The sequence below is a fragment of the Scyliorhinus torazame genome, chromosome 8 (assembly GCF_047496885.1).
Source record: "Scyliorhinus torazame isolate Kashiwa2021f chromosome 8, sScyTor2.1, whole genome shotgun sequence".
NCBI lineage: Eukaryota > Metazoa > Chordata > Chondrichthyes > Carcharhiniformes > Scyliorhinidae > Scyliorhinus > Scyliorhinus torazame.
The window spans coordinates 246,167,868-246,190,451 of NC_092714.1; positions in this window are offsets into that span (position 1 = coordinate 246,167,868).

Below are 22,584 nucleotides of genomic sequence, written 5' to 3' on the forward strand. Positions count from 1 at the left end.
CTTTGTAATTGTGTATTTTACTGCCAAATTAATTTATTACACTTACTTTGGTGTCCTTGGCCAACACCACTTAAACACGTTGTCTGTTCTTTTGTCTGCTTGTTCAAATCTTGCTGTTTGCAAATTTGCTACTGTATTTCCCCCCACAGCATGTCAGAAGCAATTTATTTCCCATGAAGCATTTTTGGGACAGTCAGAGGATATTAAAGGCATTATATGAAATGCAAATTCATGTGCAATGTTTGTGATTTTTATATATGTCTGTGTTGAGGTCATAGAACATACAGTGCAGAAGGAGGCCATTCGGCCCACCGAGTCTGCACCGACCCACTTGAGCCCTCACTTCCACCCTATCCCCATAACCCAATAACCGCTCCTGGGAATCGAACCTGGAACCCTGGCGCTGTGAAGCCACAGAGCTATCCACTTGTGCTACCGTGCTGCCCATATGTGGGAAAGGGTGGTATCATTGAATAGGCTTGTGGTTTCATCCTATCCCGTTGCCCCTGCCATTGCTCCATAGATTTGCAGCAAGGAAGTGGCAGCGAAGCCATGTTTGTGAAGGGAAATGAATTTATTTGTTTTCACATGGATAGGAGGCATCAGTTAGTCATGGAACAGAACTCTTCCTGGATGGCAGGTTTCTCGGGAATACAGGGGATTGTAGATGGCACCTGTGGCAGCGTGGTCCCTTTAAGGGGCGATAATCTGTGGGCCACATGACGAGCCAAAAGCCTATGGGGACACAGCGAACATAAGCCTATCAGGTGTTTAGGTGCGGTTCTGGCCATTAGGAGTTGGCCTGGTAGCCATGGGAACATGCTTATGGATTAGCTGTGCTTCCAGAGTATATAATTCGTCTTAGTTCAATAAACCTCTTTTGTGTTTCAAAGCTGCCTCTTTGATCACCTCACAACATAACATCGGTGATGACAGCAAAACAAGCGAGTCAAAGGAAATTGGTGAAAATTTGGATGGGGGCGGCGAAGAAACTCTCAGAATATTAAAAGGTAAAAGACCATCTGCAGTCCAATAACAATGCCACTGTTTGGAAAAATGAATCCATTTGCTGCCAGTTAAATAACAGCAGAAGAGAAACATTAATGAATGTTTGCGGTCTACAAACATACAACCTCATGCAAAGTTTAACATCTCCAGAGGTTCCAGACTCCAAGTCCGACCCTCCATCATTATGCAGGGACACAAGTTTCATAAAGTCATCAGAGATTGGGGTGAATCTGCTTTCGTCGTCAGACTTCAACAAGTGTTTGAACATTGTAAGTTTGGTACGTCTCTCCAGTGACATGCTGCGTGACCGGTTGGAATGTCGGATCAACAACTTTAAATATTCTGAAAACGTTGCTGGCAGAAGCCAAGATATCCTTGGGCAAGGCAGTTGGGTTGGCTCAAGCGATTGAAAGTGTGCAGACTGAGGTGAACAGGAAGCGATGGCCGCTAGAGGCTCCCGAAGCGAGGGAACAACGGAGACTGAAAATAAGAAAAGTGACAGAAGTCACAAAGTTTAGAGGTTTGTTACTGTTGTGGGGTAGAACACTCCAAGAACAGATGCACGTACAAAGAATTCAGCTGTTTCAGATGTAAGAAAGACCATTTGCAAGCCAGGTGCGGAGGCAGACAGTCTCATTCAAATTCTCAAAAAAAAGGACGGAAACTCCAGTCAACAAACTTGAGGAAGACGCTGAAGAAACAGCAAAAGTGTACAATCTTAGTATGGTGAGATTAAGCAAAATACCCCCCATTGAGATCACCCTCATCGTCAATGGCCATCCACTAAACATGGAGGTCGATACAGGGTGGCTGCCACAGTAGTGGGTGATCAGATGTTTAAGAACCTGTAGGGAGTGAATCATAGGATCATAGATCATAGAATTTACAGTGCTGAAGGAGGCCATTCGGCCCATCAAATCTGCATCGGTGCTTGGAACGAACACCCTACCCAAGACCACACCTCCACCCTATCCCCGTAACCCAGTAACCCCACTTAACCTTTTTGGATACTAAGGGCAATTTAGCATAGCCAATCCACCTAACCCGCACATCTTTGGACTGTGGGAGGAAACCGGAGCTCCCCGGAGGAAACCCACGAACACACGGGGAGAACGTACAGACAGTGACCCAAGCCGGGAATCGAACCTGGGACCCTGGCGCTGTAAAGCAACTGTGCTAACCACTATGCTACCCTTCTGCCCCCTATGCTACCGTGCTTCAGTTATCTTCGCCACCTATACTGGAGAAGCACTGAAGATATTGGAAAGGACATCCGCACCAGTATCGTATCAACATCAGTCCACCCAGTTACCATTAATCGTTGTGGAGGAAAAGAGGCCATGAGACGTGATTGGCTGAAGAAAATCAAATTGAATTGGTTAGAAATATCTTGTATCGACTTCCGGGTGCGGCGATGACCAGCTGAGTCGCACGTTTCGGCAGCTCCCGGTGAAACGGACCTTTGGGCTCTTGATAGGAGCCCCAACGGCAATTTTGACGGCTAAAAACACTGTGCGGTAAACCAGAAGGGAATCCCCCCTGGATACGGATGAAAAAAGGAGGAGAAAGTGGCCGGATTGCAGTGGATCCTTTAGAACAGCGGCAAGGAAGGCAAGCAAAAACCAAGATGGCGTCGGAAGGTGGCAGTTTAACATGGGGCCCTGAACAACAAGAGTTCTTGAAATGCTGTGTGGAAGAGCTCAAAAAGGAAATGAAGAAAGAGCTGTTGGCCCCGATACTACAGGCGATCGAAGGGCTAAAGGAGGAACAAAAGACCCAGGAGCGGGAGCTTCGGGTGGTGAAGGCAAAGGCAGCTGAGAATGAGGACGACATACAGGGCCTGGTGGTGAAGACGGAGACGCATGAGGCACATCAGAAACGATGTGTGGAAAGGTTGGAGGCACTGGAGAACAACGCAAGGAGGAACAACCTGAGGATTCTTGGTCTTCCTGAAGGTGCGAGGGAGCGGACGTCGGGGCATATGTGAGCACGATGCTGCACTCGTTAATGGGAGAGGAGGCCCCGGCGGGTCCGTTGGAGGTGGAGGGAGCATACCGAGTGATGGCGCGAGGACCGAGAGCAGGAGAAATTCCCAGAGCCATAGTGGTGAGATTCCTCCGTTTTAAGGATAGAGAAATGGTCCTTAGATGGGCAAAGAAAACTCGGAGCAGTAAATGGGAGAACGCGGTGATCCGCGTTTATCAAGACTGGAGTGCGGAGGTGGCGAGAAGGAGGGCGAGCTTTAATCGGGCCAAGGCGGTGCTTCATAAAAAGAAGATAAAATTTGGAATGCTGCAACCGGCAAGACTGTGGGTCACATATCGAGGGAGGCACCACTACTTTGAGACGGCGGATGAAGCGTGGACTTTTATTGTGGAAGAAAAACTGGAATGAGCGGGTTATTAAAAAGAACGTTTGAACAAAGTGGTGGGGCGAATGTGGGGGGCGAAGAGGGGGGTTAAAAAGGGAGTAAAGAGGAGTTTTATGTACTAATCCTGCAATGTGGTAACTTTTCTCTCTTCCACAGGTGGTGATGGGGGGAGGAGGGGAGGTGGAGGAGATGGGGCGTTGGCCATTGGGGGCGGGGCCAAGGGAGAAGCGCGGGCTTGGTTCCCGCGCTATGATAATCATGGCGGGAATAGAGAAGCAGGAAGGAGGGGGCGCTGGTATGGGAGGGGATGGGCGGGGGGGCACCGCCTGGGGGAGATACAGCTGCGTGGGAACCGGGTGAGGAGCTGGAAAAAGGGGATGGCTAATCAACAAGGGGGGGGGTAGGAAGCCCCCCAACTCGGCTGATCACGTGGAACGTGAGAGGGCTGAATGGGCCGATAAAGAGGGCACGGGTACTCGCACACCTTAAGAAACTTAAGGCAGATGTGGTTATGTTACAGGAAACGCACCTGAAACTGATAGACCAGGTTAGGCTACGCAAAGGATGGGTGGGGCAGGTGTTCCATTCGGGGCTAGATGCGAAAAACAGGGGGGTGGCTATATTAGTGGGGAAGCGGGTAATGTTCGAGGCAAAGACTATAGTGGCGGATAACGGGGGCAGATACGTGATGGTGAGTGGCAAACTACAGGGGGAGACGGTGGTTTTGGTAAACGTATATGCCCCGAACTGGGATGATGCCAATTTTATGAGGCGGATGCTAGGACGCATTCCGGACCTAGAGATGGGAAAGCTGATAATGGGGGGAGATTTTAATACGGTGTTGGAACCAGGGCTGGATAGGTCGAAGCCCAGGACTGGAAGGAGGCCGGCAGCAGCCAAGGTACTTAAAGATTTTATGGAGCAGATGGGAGGTGTAGACCCGTGGAGATTTAGCAGACCTAGGAGTAAGGAGTTCTCGTTTTTCTCCTATGTCCATAAAGTCTACTCGCGAATAGACTTTTTTGTGCTGGGAAGGGCGTTGATCCCGAAGGTGAGGGGAACGGAGTATACGGCTATAGCCATTTCGGATCACGCTCCACACTGGGTAGACTTGGAGATAGGGGAGGAAACAGGAGGGCGTCCACCCTGGAGAATGGACATGGGACTAATGGCAGATGAGGGGGTGTGTCTAAGGGTGAGGGGGTGCATTGAAAAGTACTTGGAACTCAATGATAATGGGGAGGTCCAGGTGGGAGTGGTCTGGGAGGCGCTGAAGGCGGTGGTTAGAGGGGAGCTGATATCAATAAGGGCACATAAAGGGAAGCAGGAGAGTAAGGAACGGGAGCGGTTGCTGCAAGAACTTTTGAGGGTGGACAGACAATATGCGGAAGCACCGGAGGAGGGACTGTACAGGGAAAGGCAAAGGCTACATGTAGCATTTGACTTGCTGAATACGGGCACTGCAGAGGCACAATGGAGGAAGGCACAGGGTGTACAGTACGAAAATGGGGAGAAGGCGAGCAGGTTGCTGGCACACCAATTGAGGAAAAGGGGAGCAGCGAGGGAAATAGGGGGAGTGAGGGATGAGGAAGGAGAGATGGAGCGGGGAGCGGAGAGAGTGAATGGAGTGTTCAAGACATTTTATAAAAAATTATATGAAGCTCAACTCCCGGATGGGAGTGAGAGAATGATGGGCTTCTTGGATCGGCTGGAATTTCCCAAGGTGGAAGAGCAGGAAAGGGTGGGACTGGGAGCACGGATCGAGGTAGAAGAAGTGGTGAAAGGAATTAGGAGCATGCAGGCGGGAAAGGCCCCGGGACCGGATGGATTCCCAGTCAAATTCTATAGAAAATATGTGGACTTGCTCGCCCCGGTATTGACGAGGACCTTTAATGAGGCAAAGGAAAGGGGACAACTGCCCCGACTATGTCTGAAGCAACGATATCGCTTCTCTTAAAGAAGGAAAAGGACCCGCTACAATGCGGGTCCTATAGACCTATTTCCCTCCTAAATGTAGATGCCAAGATCCTGGCCAAGGTAATGGCAATGAGAATAGAGGAATGTGTCCCGGGGGTGGTCCACGAGGACCAAACTGGGTTTGTGAAGGGGAGACAGCTGAACACGAATATACGGAGGCTGTTAGGGGTAATGATGATGGCCCCACCAGAGGGGGAAACGGAGATAGTAGTGGCGATGGATGCCGAGAAAGCATTTGATAGAGTGGAGTGGGATTATTTGTGGGAGGTGTTGAGGAGATTTGGTTTTGGAGAGGGGTATGTTAGATGGGTGCAGCTGTTGTATAGGGCCCCGATGGCAAGCGTGGTCACGATTGGACGGGGATCTGCATATTTTCGGCTCCATAGAGGGACAAGGCAGGGATGCCCTCTGTCCCCATTATTGTTTGCACTGGCGATTGAGCCCCTGGCGATAGCGTTGAGGGGTTCCAAGAAGTGGAGGGGAGTACTTCGAGGAGGAGAAGAACACCGGGTATCTTTGTATGCGGACGATTTGCTAAAATACGTGGCAGACCCGGCGGAGGGGATGCCAGAAATAATGCGGATACTTGGGGAGTTTGGGGATTTTTCAGGGTATAAATTGAACATGGGGAAAAGTGAGTTGTTTGTGGTGCATCCAGGGGAGCAGAGTAGAGAAATAGAGGACCTACCGTTGAGGAAGGTAACAAGGGACTTTCGTTACCTGGGGATCCAGATAGCCAAGAATTGGGGCATATTGCATAGGTTAAATTTAACGCGGTTGGTGGAACAAATGGAGGAGGATTTCAAGAGATGGGATATGGTATCCCTGTCACTGGCAGGGAGGTGCAGGCGGTTAAGATGGTGGTCCTCCCGAGATTCCTCTTTGTGTTTCAGTGCCTCCCGGTGGTGATCACGAAGGCTTTTTTAAAAAGGATTGAAAAGAGCATCATGGGTTTTGTGTGGGCCGGGAAGACCCCGAGAGTGAGGAAGGGGTTCTAACAGCGTAGCAGGGATATGGGGAGGCTGGCACTACCGAGCCTAAGTGAGTATTATTGGGCCGCTAATATTTCAATGGTGAGTAAGTGGATGGGAGAGGAGGAGGGAGCGGCGTGGAAGAGATTAGAGAGGGCGTCCTGTAGGGGGACTAGCCTACAGGCTATGGTGACAGCCCCATTGCCGTTCTCACCGAGGAACTACACCACAAGCCCGGTGGTGGTGGCTACACTGAAGATTTGGGGACAGTGGAGACGGCATAGGGGAAAGACTGGAGCCTTGGGGGGGTCCCCGATAAGAAACAACCATAGGTTTGCCCCGGGGGGAATGGATGGGGGATATGGAATGTGGCAAAGAGCAGGAATAACGCAACTGAAAGATCTGTTTGTGGATGGGAAGTTCGCGAGTCTGGGAGCGCTGACCGAGAAATATGGGTTGCCCCAAGGGAATGCATTCAGGTATATGCAACTGAGGGCTTTTGCGAGGCAGCAGGTGAGGGAATTCCCGCAGCTCCCGACACAAGAGGTGCAGGACAGAGTGATCTCAAAGACATGGGTGGGGGATGGTAAGGTGTCAGATATATATAGGGAAATGAGGGACGAAGGGGAGACTATGGTAGATGAACTAAAAGGGAAATGGGAAGAAGAGCTGGGGGAGGAGATCGAGGAGGGGCTGTGGGCAGATGCCCTAAGCAGGGTAAACTCGTCGTCCTCGTGTTCCAGGCTAAGCCTGATTCAGTTTAAGGTATTACACAGGGCACATATGACTGGAGCACGGCTCAGTAAATTTTTTGGGGTGGAGGATAGGTGTGCGAGGTGCTCGAGAAGCCCAGCGAATCATACCCATATGTTTTGGTCATGCCCGGCACTACAGGGGTTTTGGATGGGGGTGACAAAGGCGCTTTCAAAAGTAGTGGGGGTCTGGGTCGAATCAAGCTGGGGGTTGGCTATATTTGGGGTTGCACAAGAGCCGGGAGTGCAGGAGGCGAGAGAGGCCGATGTTTTGGCCTTTGCGTCCCTAGTAGCCCGGCGCAGGATATTGTTAATGTGGAAAGAAGCCAAGCCCCCGGGGGTGGAGACCTGGATAAATGACATGGCAGGGTTTATAAAGCTAGAGCGGATTAAGTTCGTTCTAAGGGGGTCGGCTCAAGGGTTCACCAGGCGGTGGCAACCGTTCGTCGAATACCTCGCAGAAAGATAGATGGAATGGAAAAAAGAAGGCAGCAGCAGCAGCCCAGGATCGGGGGGGGGGGGGGGGAGGAGGAACCAGAATATATTAGCAACCAGGGCTGTTAATATATACTGTATAATATGTATAGGTCGTTGCGACAGATAATTATATATTGGACTGTTAAATTATATTTTTGGAGAGTGTTACTTGTGATAAGGCAGTTGCCAATTAGGGTTAGTTTTCATTTTTGTTATTTATTATTTATTCATTTTTTGTTTATAAAATAGGTCATTGTTATTTGTGTTGTTATAATATTGTGTAAAGGATGCACAATGTACTGTGTTGGTTGACCAAAAATTTTCAATAAAATATTTATTAAAAAAAAGAAATATCTTGTATCACCAAAGGGGTTTTCCAGGGGCTTCCACAGAAATACCACAAGGTAACGTACCTCGGCTACTGCATAGACCACCATGGCTTGCATCCAGTAGAAGAAAAGGTGCAAGCTGTTCAGCAGGCCCTCATAGCAGGTGGCCCAACGGAACTCCGATCATTCCGGGGCCTGGTGAATTCCGATGGCAAGTTCCTCCCAAACCTGCCCACAACTTTAGCCCCCCTCCACCATCTGTTAATGAAGGGCCAAGTCTGGGAGGACTCAGGGAGTATCAGACGGCATTCCGTCAAGGTGAAACAACAACTCTCTTCATCAAGACAGCTGACCCGCTTCGGCCCATCTTGATCAATCCTGTTGCCCTGCGACGCTTCTCCACATGATGTCGAGGCCGTGCTGGCCCAACCATGGACAACGGATCTGAACATCCCATGGCCTTCACCTCAAGAACGTTGGCCGACGCAGAGAAGCGATATGCTCAGATCGAGAAGAAGGGTTCTGCTGTTGTGTTCGAGGTCAAAAAATTTCATCAATATGTCTACAGGCATCGCTTCACCATTCTGACGGACCACAAGCCCCTGCTAGGGCTCTTAAAGAATGATCGAGCGATTTTCCCCTATTGCGCCGCCCGCATCCAGTTATGGGAATTGCTGCTCGCAACATATGACTGGTTTGGAGCACCTTTCTGCGATCAAGATTCCCCACGCCGACACAATAAACCTCCTACCCTTACCGACCAGGCCACCTACACCAACAACGGCCAGTGAGATCATTGCCACTCTCTATTTTATGGACTCTCTACCGGTCATGGCATCCCGCAATCGCGGGTGGACCCAGACCGCCCCTCAGCTATCCTGCGTTTGCCTCATGGGGTTCAGCACAGGGCTTTACCGCAGGACCTGGAGGCCTACATCATGAAGATGCAGGTGCATAGCATAGAGGGCAGCGTGCTTCTTTGGGGTCCCCGAACATGGACACGGTCCATTCCTGATGGATGTCCACAATGTCCGCTTAAATGTCCGCTTCAAGGGGGCGGGACTTCCTCTTTAAGGGGGCAGGACTCCCCCTTTAAGGAGGTGTGACTTCTCGTTTAAAGGGGCGGGTCTTTCCCTTCAAGGGGCTGGCCTTCCCCTTAACAAGAAGAGCCCCAGCTGCATAAAAATGATGGCCTGCTCGCAGGTTGGGGTCGGAGACACTGAAAGGTGTGGAGGAGTATTGGAGTTGTATTGTAATAAGCCTTGTTTGTAAATTCCTACTATCATCTATGTGTTCCACTTATCATGGATTCAGCAAATTGACTTCATCTACTTTGCTAGCCTTCAAACAGTGGTCAAGTAGAATACCATTCTATCGCTCTCTCATAGAACAAAGAAAAGTACAGCACAGGAACAGGCCTTTCGGCCCTCAAGCCCGTGCCGACCATGCTGCCCGACTAAACTACAATCTTCTACACTTCCTGGGTCCGTATCCCTCTATTCCCATCCTATTCATGTATTTGTCAAGATGCCCCTTAAATGTCACTATCGTCCCTGCTTCCACCACCTCCTCTGGCAGCAAGTTCCAGGCATCCACTACCCTCTGTGTAAAAAACTTTCCTCGTACATCTACTCTGAACCTTGCCCCTCGCACTTTAAACCTACGCCCCCTAGTAATTGACTCCTCTACCCTGGGGAAAAGCCTCTGACTATCCACTCTGTCTATGCCCCTCATAATTTTGTAGACCTCTATCAGGTCGCCCCTCGATCTCCATCGTTCCAGTGAGAACAAATCGAGGTTATTCAACCGCTCCTCATAGCTAATGCCCTCCAGACCAGGTAGCATCCTGGTAAATCTCTTCTGCACCCTCTCTAAAACCTCTACATCCTTCTGGTAGTGTGGCGACCAGAATTGAACACTATACTTCAAGTTTGGCCTAACTAAGGTTCTATACAGCTGCAACATGTCTTGCCAATTCTTGTACTCAATGCCCCGGCCAATGACGGCAAGCATGCCGTATGCCTTCTTGACTACCTTCTCCACCTGTGTTGCCCCTTTCAGTGACCTGTGAACCTGTACACCTAGATCTCTCTGACTTTCAATACTCTTGAGTGTTCTACCATTCACTATATATTCCCTACCTGCATTAGACTTTCCAAAATGCATTACCTCACATTTGTCCGGATTAAACTCCACCTGCCATCTCTCCCCCCAAGTCCCCAAACAATCTAAATCCTGCTGTATCCTCTGACAGTGCTCAGTGCTATCAGCAATTCCACTAACCTTTGTGTCATTTGCAAACTTACTAATCAGACCAGTTACATTTTCCTCCAAATCATTTATATATACTACAAACAGCAAAGGTCCCAGCACTGATCCCTGTAGAACACCACTAGTCACAGCCCTCCAATTAGAAAAGCACTCTTCCATTGCTACTCTCTGCCTTCTATGACCTAGCCAGTTCTGTATCCACCTTGCCAGCTCTCCCCTGATCCCGTGTGACTTCACCTTTTGTACCAGTCTGCCATGAGGGACCTTGTCAAAGGCCTTACTGAAGTCCATACAGACAACATCCACTGCCCTACCTGCATCAATCATCTTTGTGACCTCTTCGAAAAACTCTGTCAAGTTAGTGAGACATGACCTCCCCTTCACAAAACCATGCTGCCTCTCACTAATACGTCCATTTGCTTCCAAATGGGAGTAGATCCTGTCTCGAAGAATTCTCTCCAGTAATTTCCCGACCACTGACGTAAGGCTCACCGGCCTGTAGTTCCCTGGATTATCCTTGCTACCGTTCTTAAACAAAGGAACAACATTGGCTATTCTCCAGTCCTCCGGAACATCACCTGAAGACAGTGAGGATCCAAAGATTTCTGTCAAGGCCTCAGCAATTTCCTCTCTAGCCTCCTTCAGTATTCTGGCGTAGATCCCATCAGGCCCTGGGGACTTATCTACCTTAATATTTTTCAAGACGTTTACATTTCCTGCCTTCACACAGGGGGGGTGATTCTCCCAGCCCCGCGCCGGGCCGGTGAATCCCCGCGAATGGGCCACGCTGCAGTGGTGGTGCGGAGAATCGGCGACATTGGCGTCGGCGTGGTTGGTGCAGCTCCGGTCGCGGGCCGCTCTACGCAGCCGGCCGGCCGATTCTCCAGTCCGGATGGTCCGAGCGGCCGTAGGAAAATAGCTGAGTCCCGTCGGCGCCGTTCTAACCTGCTCTAAGCCGGCGGGAACTCAGTGTGTAAGGGTCAGGTGGTGGCCTGTGGGGTGGGGGGTCTGACACCGGGGGCCCTCCGATGTGGCCTGGCCCGCAATCGTGACCCACCGATCGCCATGCCGGCCTCTGTGGCTGGAGGCTTTCTTTCCTACGCGCCGGCCCCTGTACCCCTGAACCATGTTGCATTGGGGCCGGCGCGTTGAAGGAGGCCACTGCGCATGCGCACATTGGTGCGGGCATCACAGCGCATGTCCTCGTTGGCGCTGGCGCAACTGCGCATGCGTGCATCCCGTGGCACCGAGTTCGCGCCAGGATCTGCAGCTGGAGTGGCGCGAACCGCTCCAGCGTTGTGCTGACCCCCTGTAGCGGCCAGAATTAGATGTGGGAGCAGCACGTTCACGCCGTCGTAAAACGTGACGCCGTTTACGATGGCGTGGACACTGTGCCGCAGGATTGGAGGAATCCCGCCCAGGATCTTGTACCTCTTACTTCTGCCGCTGTTTGTTTGCCTCTCAACCTCTTTAACCTCTCAAAAAACTGCCAAAACTTCAAATCAATTTTGAACAGTTACACAGGCTGAAACAATATTCTGCCCCTGAGATGGGCGTTTGTCTTTCAGTGGCCACAGACGTTGAAATTTGAGGTACCTAATACGATTATCAGTTCACTCAAAAACACGAGAAGTAAATTGTGGTTGTAATCAACTTAGAACAGTGCCTGCCTGCGACTGGTACAATACTGGGAACTGCCTGCAGGTCAGCTGCTCTTTATACTTCCTCTTAAGGGGCGGAGCCCATACATGCCCCAACATATCCCCCTGTCGGTGAAGCCACACAATGGCCCATCGGTGGAGCCCACAGGGTTAACAACATAACACAACAGCAGAACATGACACAAATGCACTGGTTAATTATTAGCACTATACATTCACCACATTACCGGCTAAATTTTCAGATTTTATCTTGAGGCCAGCTGTTACCATGATTGGCAAGTCATGTTGCAGCTGTATAGAACCTTAGTTAGGCCACACTTGGAGTATAGTGTTCAATTCTGGTCGCCACACTACCAGAAGGATGTGGAGGCTTTAGAGAGGGTGCAGAAGAAATTTACCAGAATGTTGCCTGGTAAGGAGGGCATAAGCTATGAGGAGCGATTGAATAAACTCGGTTTGTTCTCACTGGAACGAAGGAGGTTGAGGGGCGACCTGATAGAGGTATACAAAATTATGAGGGGCATAGACAGAGTGGATAGTCAGAGGCTTTTCCCCAGGGTAGAGGGGTCAATTACTAGGGGGCATAGGTTTAAGGTGAGAGGGGCAAAGTTTAGAGTAGATGTACGAGGCAAGTTTTTTACGCAGAGGGTAGTGGGTGCCTGGAACTCACTACCGGAGGAGGTAGTGGAAGCAGGGACGGTAGGGACATTTAAGGGGCATCTTGACAAATATATGAATAGGATGGGAATAGAAGGATACGGACCCAGGAAGTGTAGAAGATTGTAGTTTAGTCGGGCAGTATGGTCGGCACGGGCTTGGAGGGCCGAAGGGCCTGTTCCTGTGCTGTACATTTCTTTGTTCTTTGTTCTTTGTTGGAACTTAATGCCCTCCCTTGAGGTGAGTTTGATGGCAGGGAGGCATTTAATTGGGCAGGAGGGTAGTGGAATTTACTCAACAGTAGGCGGTGGGGATTCTGGGGGAGGTGGATGGAATTACGGGTAATTTGTTAACTTGGATCGAAGACTGGCTAACCGACAGAAGGCAAAGAGTCGGGATAAATGGGTCTTTTTCTGGTTAGCAAGATGTAATTAGGTGTAAGGGTTTAGCCCTTGGGCCCCAACTGTTCATAATATATATTAATGACTTGGATGTATGGATACTAGGTACGATAGCCAAATTTGCAGATGACACTAAAATAGGTGAGATAGCAAGTTGCAAAGAGGAAATAAGGGGCGGGATTCTCCCCTACCAGGTGGGGCGGGCCGTACCGGCGCCGAGGAGTGGCGTGAACCACTCCGGCGTCGGGCCGCCCGGAAGGTGCGGAAGCCTCCTTGGCTTGGCGCCGCGCCAACTGGCGCCGAAGGGAGTTGGCGCATGCGCGGGAACGCCAGCCTGTGCTGGGTCATCCTAACCCATGTGCAGGGGGGTTCTTCTCCGCGCCGGCCATGGCGGACCGTTGCACCGGCCGGCGCAGAGGGAAAGAGTGCCCCCACAGCACAGGTCCCCCCATGGATCGGTGGGCCCCGATCGCGGGCCTGCCCATTGTGGTGGCCGCCCCCCCCCCCCCCCCCCCCCCCCGGGGCCAGATCCCTCCGCACCCCCCTGAGGACTCCGCAGACCGCCCACAGAGCCAGGTCCCGCCGGTACAGACCTGGCGTAATCTACGCCAGCGGGACAGGCCGCAAACGAGCGGCCACTCGGCCCATCGCGGGCTGGAGAATCGCCAGGGGGGATTTCAGTTAAACTGCCAACGGCCCCCGACCGGCGCGGCGTGATTCTCGCCCCCGCCGAAAAACTGGCGGCCGGCATCGGGGCAGGATTCACGCTCCCCCCCCCCCCCCCGACGATTCTCCGGCCTGGCGGGGGGGTCAGAGAATCCCACCCAAGAAATTTACAAATGGGTATAGATATGTTAGTTGAGAGGGCCAAAATTTAGCAGATGGAGTTTACCGTGGATAAGTGTAAAGTTATCCATTTTGGTCGGAAAAACGGGAAGGCAACTTATTATCTAAATGGAGAGAAACGTCAGGGTGCTTTGGTGCAGAGGGTTATGGATGTCCTCATACATGAATCTCAGAAAACTGGTATGCAGGTACAGCAGGTAGTAAGGCAGGCAAATGGAATGTTGGCCCTCATAGTGAAAGGGAAAGAGTATAAAAGTAGTGAAGTGTTGCTGCAACTGTACAAGGCATTGGTGAGACTGCACCTGGAGTATTGTGTACAGTTTTGACCCCCTTAATTGAGGATTGATGTAGTTGCATTAGAGGCTGTTCAGAGGAGGTTCACTGGATTGATTCCAAAGATGAGGGGTTTGGGGTGGGTATGTCCGGCTGAGAACAACCCCTCTGCTGCCCTCCTTACTACAACCTCCCACAACCAGCAATGGCATGAGTAGTTCATTAGTTTGTGGTGATATTGGGGAGAAAGGTTGGCTTGAAATCAGATAAAATGATCAACATAACATATTTAATGCACAAAGTGTACTTAAGCCATCTCACAAGGGTGGAGGACGTGGACTCTGATTTGGGAGCTGTGATGACAGATGGGGCTAAGAAAGTTGAGAGGTTGAAATGATGCAGATGGGTAGTCGGGTGAGAATTCTAGAGATCGGGTTCCAACTGATGAAAGGTTCTGCTGCTGATGGTAGAACGAATAAACAGGAAGATATAGAATGAAGGCTATAGAATGTATGGTTACAGGAGGGAAGAGTCGAGTACAGCCATTGAGAGGTTTGTAGACTAAGGAGTTTTAGATTTATGTGTTGGGGGATTCGGTCTGAGTTTGATTAGGGCACAGATGAATGATGAGCAGGATGTAGGATATGGGCAGTAGGTATCTACTGGAATTTGCTCTGGGTGGATCTTGCGAGGCAGGTGAGGGGGTTGTTGGAGAAGTCATGCCCAGAGGCTGTGAAGGTGTGGTTGAGGGATACTTCATAGTGAGGCTCATGTAGAAACAGAGAATCAATACTGCTATCCATTGTCCCCCTCTTGCTCCAATCGTACCTTGAGGACTTTCACCTATCTTGAATGACCATCTGGACATTACAAAAGTCGTCGTCATAAAATATACCTAGGAGCTATAAAAGGAACATTTTAGAGACTTATTCCTCTTAGTTTGCATCACTTCATTATCTGTATTTTAACTGAAATCATTTTATTGTAGCACGACTTAAGGACTTCTCTTTGGAAACAATCTAAACCATATATGGTAGAAATATTCAGTAATGCATTCAGCCTGTTTCTGTGCTCTGTGTTTTATTATTACTTCCTAATACACCATATTTATGCTCTAATGGAATCCATTTGTCATGGGATAATGCTTGCCACATCAAAATATTATTGTAAAGGTAGTTTGACTACATCAGAAGCCATCTGAATTAGACTAACAATATTGGGAATTTTAGCTATTCATTACAAAATAAATTTTGCTATAAGAGGAGTTCACATCCAATTACTCTATCCAGATGATAATTATAGTTTGACCCTATGAAATTTACAATGCAAAATTGGGTTCTCATGCAATTTGAGACTTGGGTATATTTGTCTCTATTCTTTAATTTTAGAGTATAAATCAATGTCAGTATAACATATACATCCCTATTTTTTCCCAGAAATTAATAAAGGAAGGAAAATATAACCTAAAGCCAACAAGGAGATGGAGTTCAAATCAATGCTGGGGATATTCGTCACCTTTGTGCAATAAGTTATAGTCGGTGTATGGAATGTGTGAGAGCGTGAATTAAATCAAGGTTGCATTGTACATCTTCAAAACATTTTCCTGCATTTCAACAAAGATCAGCTATTATCCTCTGTGTGCTTCTGAACTTCATGAAGCTGTGGATTCAAATCAATCATGAAAGTTTGGTTATTGCTGAAATATTTGGAGGAAATTTTCATTGTGTGCACTATTGCCAAGATAATGAATAAGTGCTTTGTACATTGAGATGATCGTCTGCAGTCCGTCATTTAAAAGGGTCAGGATTAGAGCTAAAGGAAAGGGTTAACCTGCTTAAAGAAGGATAAAGCTGCAAAAAGTGAAACTTGGTATGAATGTATTCAGCATATCTACAAATATTGGCAAGAATATCTTTTTTAACCATTTGTGCTTTTCTCCAATAAAGGTGACTGATTACGTGGCAGATTTGGGAATTTGAAATATTTTAGTAAATTTAATATTGGAATATCTTTGTTCACCACGCCACAGATGTTTATTGATTTAGCACAGGCAATCTATTTGGCCAGCAGCTCTCCGAAGTCGGAAACCAACCCTGTAGGACCTAAGGACCCTGACGGCAGCCAACAGGCTGCCTGATTAGGACTTAATTCTATCCTGCTGGTGGGAAAAGAGCATCCCAATGGATGGAGAATACCAGCCCAGGTTTAAGCTCTTGACCAGTCTCCTGGTGGATCTGGAGTGTCAGTCGGGAATACTCATTGGAAATTGTCTATTCCTCTGAGTTAAGCTTTTCAATTAATAAGTATAAATATTTGTTGCAATGGGATGAAGGATCCTAGTTTTACAGCCTTCAGTCAGTCCATGTGCTAGAATTTCACATTACACCATGAATTGTTAAGAACAGTTTAATAAGGACATGGGGAGTCCATCCACAACGAGTAAAATAAAGAAAAATGTTATTGACAACACGATATATACACTTCCCGGTAGATCCCTACCGGATCCCTGTTCTGGTTGGTGCCTTACAGCTGATCTTTTATACAAAGCTAATAGAGATTCCCCGCCACTAGCGGGTAGCTCGTACTCCGCAAGAATCACAGGGAAGGTTATTATTCCTACCCCGTAAGCCCCCTAGTGGCTATTACAGTCAGAAAATGCTGCAAACGGTCAGAAGGTCAGGCTCTATCTGTCAGAGAAATAGAGTTAGTGGCCTGGATTTTCATCCTCAAGGAGTGTAAGGGGAGTCATGAAAATTCCTTCCTCGGCTCGTTCACCCTTGGGAGAAAGTACCAGGAAAGGCAGGAGCGTCATGGTTAGGGTTGGACCAGGTGGTCCGGGGGGAAATGCTCCGGGGTGGCTGCATGCAGAGGGGGGCTGTTTAAAGGCTTGTTTCAGTGCTGTGGGACTTGATCCCCGTGACAAAAAAAACAAAGGCACTGCTGTCCTCATCCCTCAGAATTCCTTCACCCTCCAAACATTCCCCATGCCACCCCATTTCGCGCCCCCCAACATAGATGACCCCCATGACCCCATTTCCCCGCCCCACCATAGATGACCCCCCGGTGCCCCATTCCAAGGTCTGCCCTTCTACAGGCAACCTGACCATTCCCAGGGATGAAGGGTGGGGGGAGGTGGCAAAGATTGCTGCATTTGGCAAGGGTGGCTTCAATGGCATCGTCTATGCCTGGCCACCAGACGTAACTGATGCCAACATCTTCATCTTTGTCTGCCCTGGGTGGGCACTGTGTAACTCTTGAAGGAGGGAGCCCCCTACATGAGGCGGGACAACCACCCGTGATGACCACAGAATCATGCTGTCTTCACATGTCAACGTGTCTTGATGAGTGAAGTAGGGCCACAGTTGTTCAGACTTCAATTGCCAGCCAGAATGTATTGTCCATTTGTCCTTTGAAAGAATATAATCTCCTTGGGTTCAAATGTGGATGTGCAATATTACAATTTCTTGGATTTTCCTGACAGATATTCTTGACACTCCACAGACATTGCTTGATCCATTGAATATTCTCAGCATTTTCTGTTCCGCCCCCTGATTTCCAGGATCTGGTGCCTCACAGCACCTGGTGCCCAGGTTCAATTCCTGCCTTGTGGAGATTACACTTTCTCCTTTTCCCTGGGTGGGTTTCCTCCGGGTGCTCCGGTTTCCTCCCACAGTCCAAAGGTGTGCAAGTTATATGGATTGGCCATGCTAAATTGCCCCATGGTGCCCAAAATGTTAATAATAATAATAATCACTTATTGTCACAAGTAAGCTACAATGAAGTTACTGTGAAAATCCCCGAGTCGCCACATTCCAGCCCCTGTTCAGGGAGGCCGGTCCGGGAATTGAACCCGCGCTGCTGGCATTGTTCTGCATTACAAGCCAGCTGTTTAGCTCACTGTGCTAAACCAGCCCAGGTGGTGTTACGGGGTTACAGGGATATGATGGAGGAGTGGGCCTTGGTATGGTGCACTTTCAGTGGTTTGGTATCAACTCGATGGGCTGAATGGCCTCCTTCTGCACTATAGCGATTCCATGATTCTGTGACTCTATGTTCTGTAGAATATTGCTTTGGCATTTAGAATGTCAAATGGCTTAAGCTGAGCTCAGCATCTCAATTCTAATATAAGAACATAAGAACTAGGAGTCGGCCATCTGCCCCTCGAGCCTGCTCCGCCATTCAATAAGATTATATCTGGGGCAAAATTCTCCCGAAACGGCGCGATGTCCGACGACTGGCGCCCAAAACGGCGCCAATCAGACGGGCATCGCGCCGCCCCAAAGGTGCGGAATGCTCTGCATCTTTGGGGGCCGAGCCCCAACATTGAGGGGCTAGGCCGACGCCGGAGGAATTTCCGCCCCGCCAGCTGGCGGAAACGGCCTTTGTTGCCCCGCCAGCTGGCGTGGAAATGACATGCCGGGGCGGTGCATGCGCGGGAGCATCAGTGGCTGCTGACAGTTTCCCGCGCATGCGCAGTGGAGGGAGTCTCTTCCACCTCCGCCATGGTGGAGACCGTGGCGGAGGCGGAAGGGAAAGAGTGCCCCCACGGCACAGGCCCGCCCGCGGATCGGTGGGCCCCGATCGCGGGCCAGGCCACCGTGGGGGCACCCCCGGGGTCAGATCGCCCCGCGCCCCCCCCCAGGACCCCGGAGCCCGCCCGCGCCGCATTGTCCCGCCGGTAAATAGGTGCTTTAATTTACGCCGGCGGGACAATCAATTTATCGGCGGGACTTTGGCCCATCCGGGCTGGAGAATCGAGCGGGGGGGCCCGCCAACCGGTGCGGCGCGATTCCCGCCCCCGCCGAATCTCCGGTGCCGGAGACTTCGGCAACCGGCGGGGGCGGGATTCACGGCAGCCCCGCGCCCCCCCCAGGACCCCGGAGCCCGCCAGCACCCTTTCCAGCTGCAACTTACCTTCCTGTTTTTAAAATCCATCCCTCGAGCAATGAAGGACAACATTAATTTGCTTTCTTAATTACTTGCTGCACCTGTAAACCAACCTTTGGTGATTCATGCACAAGGACACCCAGGTCCCTCTGCACAGCAGCATGCTGCAATTTTTTGACATTTGAATAATAGTCCATTTTGCTGTTATTCCTACCAAAATGGATGACCTCATGTCAACGGAATTTGATACCGAAAAATGTTCCTGAGTAATGCAGAAATACAGACCCAAAACCTTTTACATAAAAAGTTGTAGTCGGAGTGCACATATTTTTTCAATATTAGGGAAGGTATCTCTTCACTGACACTAGTATGTAACTTCTGCATTTATAAATACTAATGCAGACTTTGATTTTCCTGGTTTTGAAAATGGGGCAGTCAGCAGTATAACTTTGTGCTGGCAATTCTCATAGATCAAAAAGCAGATGCCAAATGGTAGTTCCAATATAACTATGGCATGATACAAATATTTCTTCATAGCATGTAATTTGATCTCCAGGGCCCCCTCAATATAACTAAATTTGTTAATAGTTTAATTTCTGTTAAGATTTTATCCTTGATCAGATTGATTAAAAGATAGAAAATAAACATATCTTTTATGTGAATACTTTTAGCTCATAAATCCTTGAAGCTTTCAATTACTATATTTAATAAATAATCTGCTTTCATTTATATTTTCAGAGCCGCATATGTGTGCAGGCTGATTATCTGCATTCTTAATTACCCACCAGACTTTTGTGGAAACCTTCAGCATTGAGTCACCAACAGAAGTTGGGCTTTCAGCTCCGGGATGTCTCCAGGAATCAGGGACAGTGCGGAGAAGCGGTGGGTTCAGAGTAGCTATTTGAATTTACTAAGGCTGTGCCACATTGTTCAGAGGTTTTGTCTTTTGGAAGAAATGTTCAATCAAGATCTGGATTTTTCTCTTTGGAGCACCTTTTGCCAGTCTGACCATCTCATGACTTGTAAAGTTCACTCTCAACTGATGTGCAACTTTGGTCAAGAATTGTGTCTTTTCCTGTAGGGTTTGAGTTTGCACTGCAGCTTGTGAACCACAAGCTATTATGGGAGTTCAGCAGCTCCAGGCTCATCTCCATTCTTCGCAACAGTGGCATGGCTCTTCAGGGTCTCGGACCAGTCAGAACTACATATGGGGAAGAGGGCTGAACCCCTTGCCTTTGCTCTCCTAATTGCCCGCCAAAGAATTCTGCTCGGCTGGTGATCAGCAGCACCATCCACAGCTGCAGACTGGCTGGTAGACCACTTGGTATTTCTACACCTGGAGAAGATTAAGTCCACCATCCGAGGGCCAGAGGAAGGCTTCCACAAAAGGTGGAGGCCATTCACCAACTTGTTCCAAGGCCTGTTCGAAGCCAACAACTAATAGAACGGGGGAGGGGGAAGGCACGGGAGCCAATGGGACCACGGGAGAAGACAGAAATGTGAGGGGCAGAAGCAGGGGTGAGGGGAGACCAGAAAGCTGCTGACAGAGACCAGAGGGCACAAGAAAGAGAACCCTCAAAGGCAGGCCGATAGGGAGAGGGGTGGGAAGAAAGAGGGAGTGCACCGCCCACGTATAAACAGGCAACTGGTAAGTAAAGGGCGAAGGAAAGGACCCTGAAACAGTGAAAGAAGGGAGGTGGGGGGGGGGGAGGGGGGGGGGGGAGGGGGGGGGGAGGGACGGACCAAAAAAGTACAACTTGTAAATTGTAACTGTTGCATCTCCCTTTAACGACTGCACAGTGTATAAAATGTCAAAACTTTAATAAAAATATATTTTTTAAAACTATCATTCAATCTCGGATGAATGGAACACCAACTGTGCTAAAATGCATTAGCACTTGAAACATTCATAATGGACACAGCTGTCCAAGAGTGCTCTCTGAGATGGAAAAAACAGAAGATACTAATTTCTATTCCAAAGCAGAGTGCCTGCCTATCAATGGGTTGCAGAAGGTGGTGAGATTTTTTTGAAGCGTAGATTTTTTCCAAGTGACAAAAATTGTTTTTGTTTAATTAGCCAGAGCCATTTAAAAATCAGTTCATAGAATTATAGAATTTATGGTGTAGAAGGAGGCTATTTGGCCCATCGAGTCTGCACCGGCCCTTGGAAAGAGCACCCTATATAAGCCCACACCTCCACCCTATTCCCGTAACCCAGTATCCCCACCTAACCTTTTTCGGACAGTAAGGGCAATTTTGCATGGCCAATCCTCCTAATCTGCACATCTTTGGACTGTGGGAAGAAACCGTAGCGCTCGGAGGAAACCTACGCAGACACGGGGAGAACGTGCAGACTCCGCACAGACCCAAGCCGGGAATCGAACCTAGGACACTGGTGCTGTGAAGCGACTGTGCTAACCACTGTGCTACCGTGCCACCCGTTCAAAAGATGGCAGCACAGATTGACAGGATGGTTTGTAACATTTTCAGCATAATGGAATTTCCTCCATTGGAAAGGCATGTGAACAATTACACAGCGCTGGCCAATATAAGGGTTAACTTACATTTGCAGGGCAGATGCGTATGATTAATCACTGCATCAAAACACATCAACATTACAATATTTAATAATGAATTTTGAAGGTGTGAAAAATATTTCACACTCGCATTTCAATATGTTTCGGATTTCTCAACAGGCTGTCCATTTTCTACACAGACACTCAAATCCTATCACGTTTCTGAAGGACTTCCAAAACCCCACACCAGATGAAAATGGTGTGCAGAAAGAAGTCTGAATTTTGTCCCCTGTTTAAAACGTTGAACCCAATCCCAGTCGGGGCAGGTATTTCGCACCTGGCACAAAGCCAGGGGTAAACAACGTGGAGTTGAAAATGCAGAGGAAGATCAGATTTCCTCAGAGAAAGAAATGTAGCTCTTCACGCACCCAAATGTGCCCCTGCACCCAACTGAAAATTCGGCCTATGCTCTTTCTGTTCTGGAGTGTATAAAAGATGCTGCGACACTATTCAAAAGAAAGCACAGGTTCTTCTCGTGTCCGAGCCAAAGTCTTTGCGCAGCTTTCCTCACCAAAGGTTCGATTAACCAATCCTTCCCATCCCTTCTGGTTTGTGTGATCTTGCTGTGTGCACATTGACTACCATGTTCATACACATGACAACAACCCCTTTACATTTAGTTCATTAATTTCTTGGAGCACATCCTTAGGATATTATATGGGCAACATAAAAGGTTCTTTCTTCAACTAAGATTTTTTTTTTAATTTTGAAAATAATTATTTGACGGAATATACTGGGTACAGGACATGCTTCAGATATTTATGAGATGCACAATTCAAGGAGAAAATATCCACCTAAACTTTGCTTGAACTCAGAACTCCTTGGGCTGGATTCTCCGCAGCATCGCGCCGAAATCGCGGCCGGCGCCGGAGCGGAGAATCCAGCTTCACGCCGTAATCGGGCAATTCTCCGGGCGGCATCTGACCCGGAAGTGCGGGGGCCCGTATCTGCAGCAAAAGCTGTGAGATTCACTGCAGGTCCCTGCTAGCCCCCTGCAGGCTATAAATTCGTCTAACTGTTTTCAAGGAATTTCGGGAATAAAAGTCGACCGTTTTTACGCTGGCGTGGGGACATAGTCTCATTTTGGGAGAATCCTCAGATTTCTTTGAAATCAATAGTATTACCGA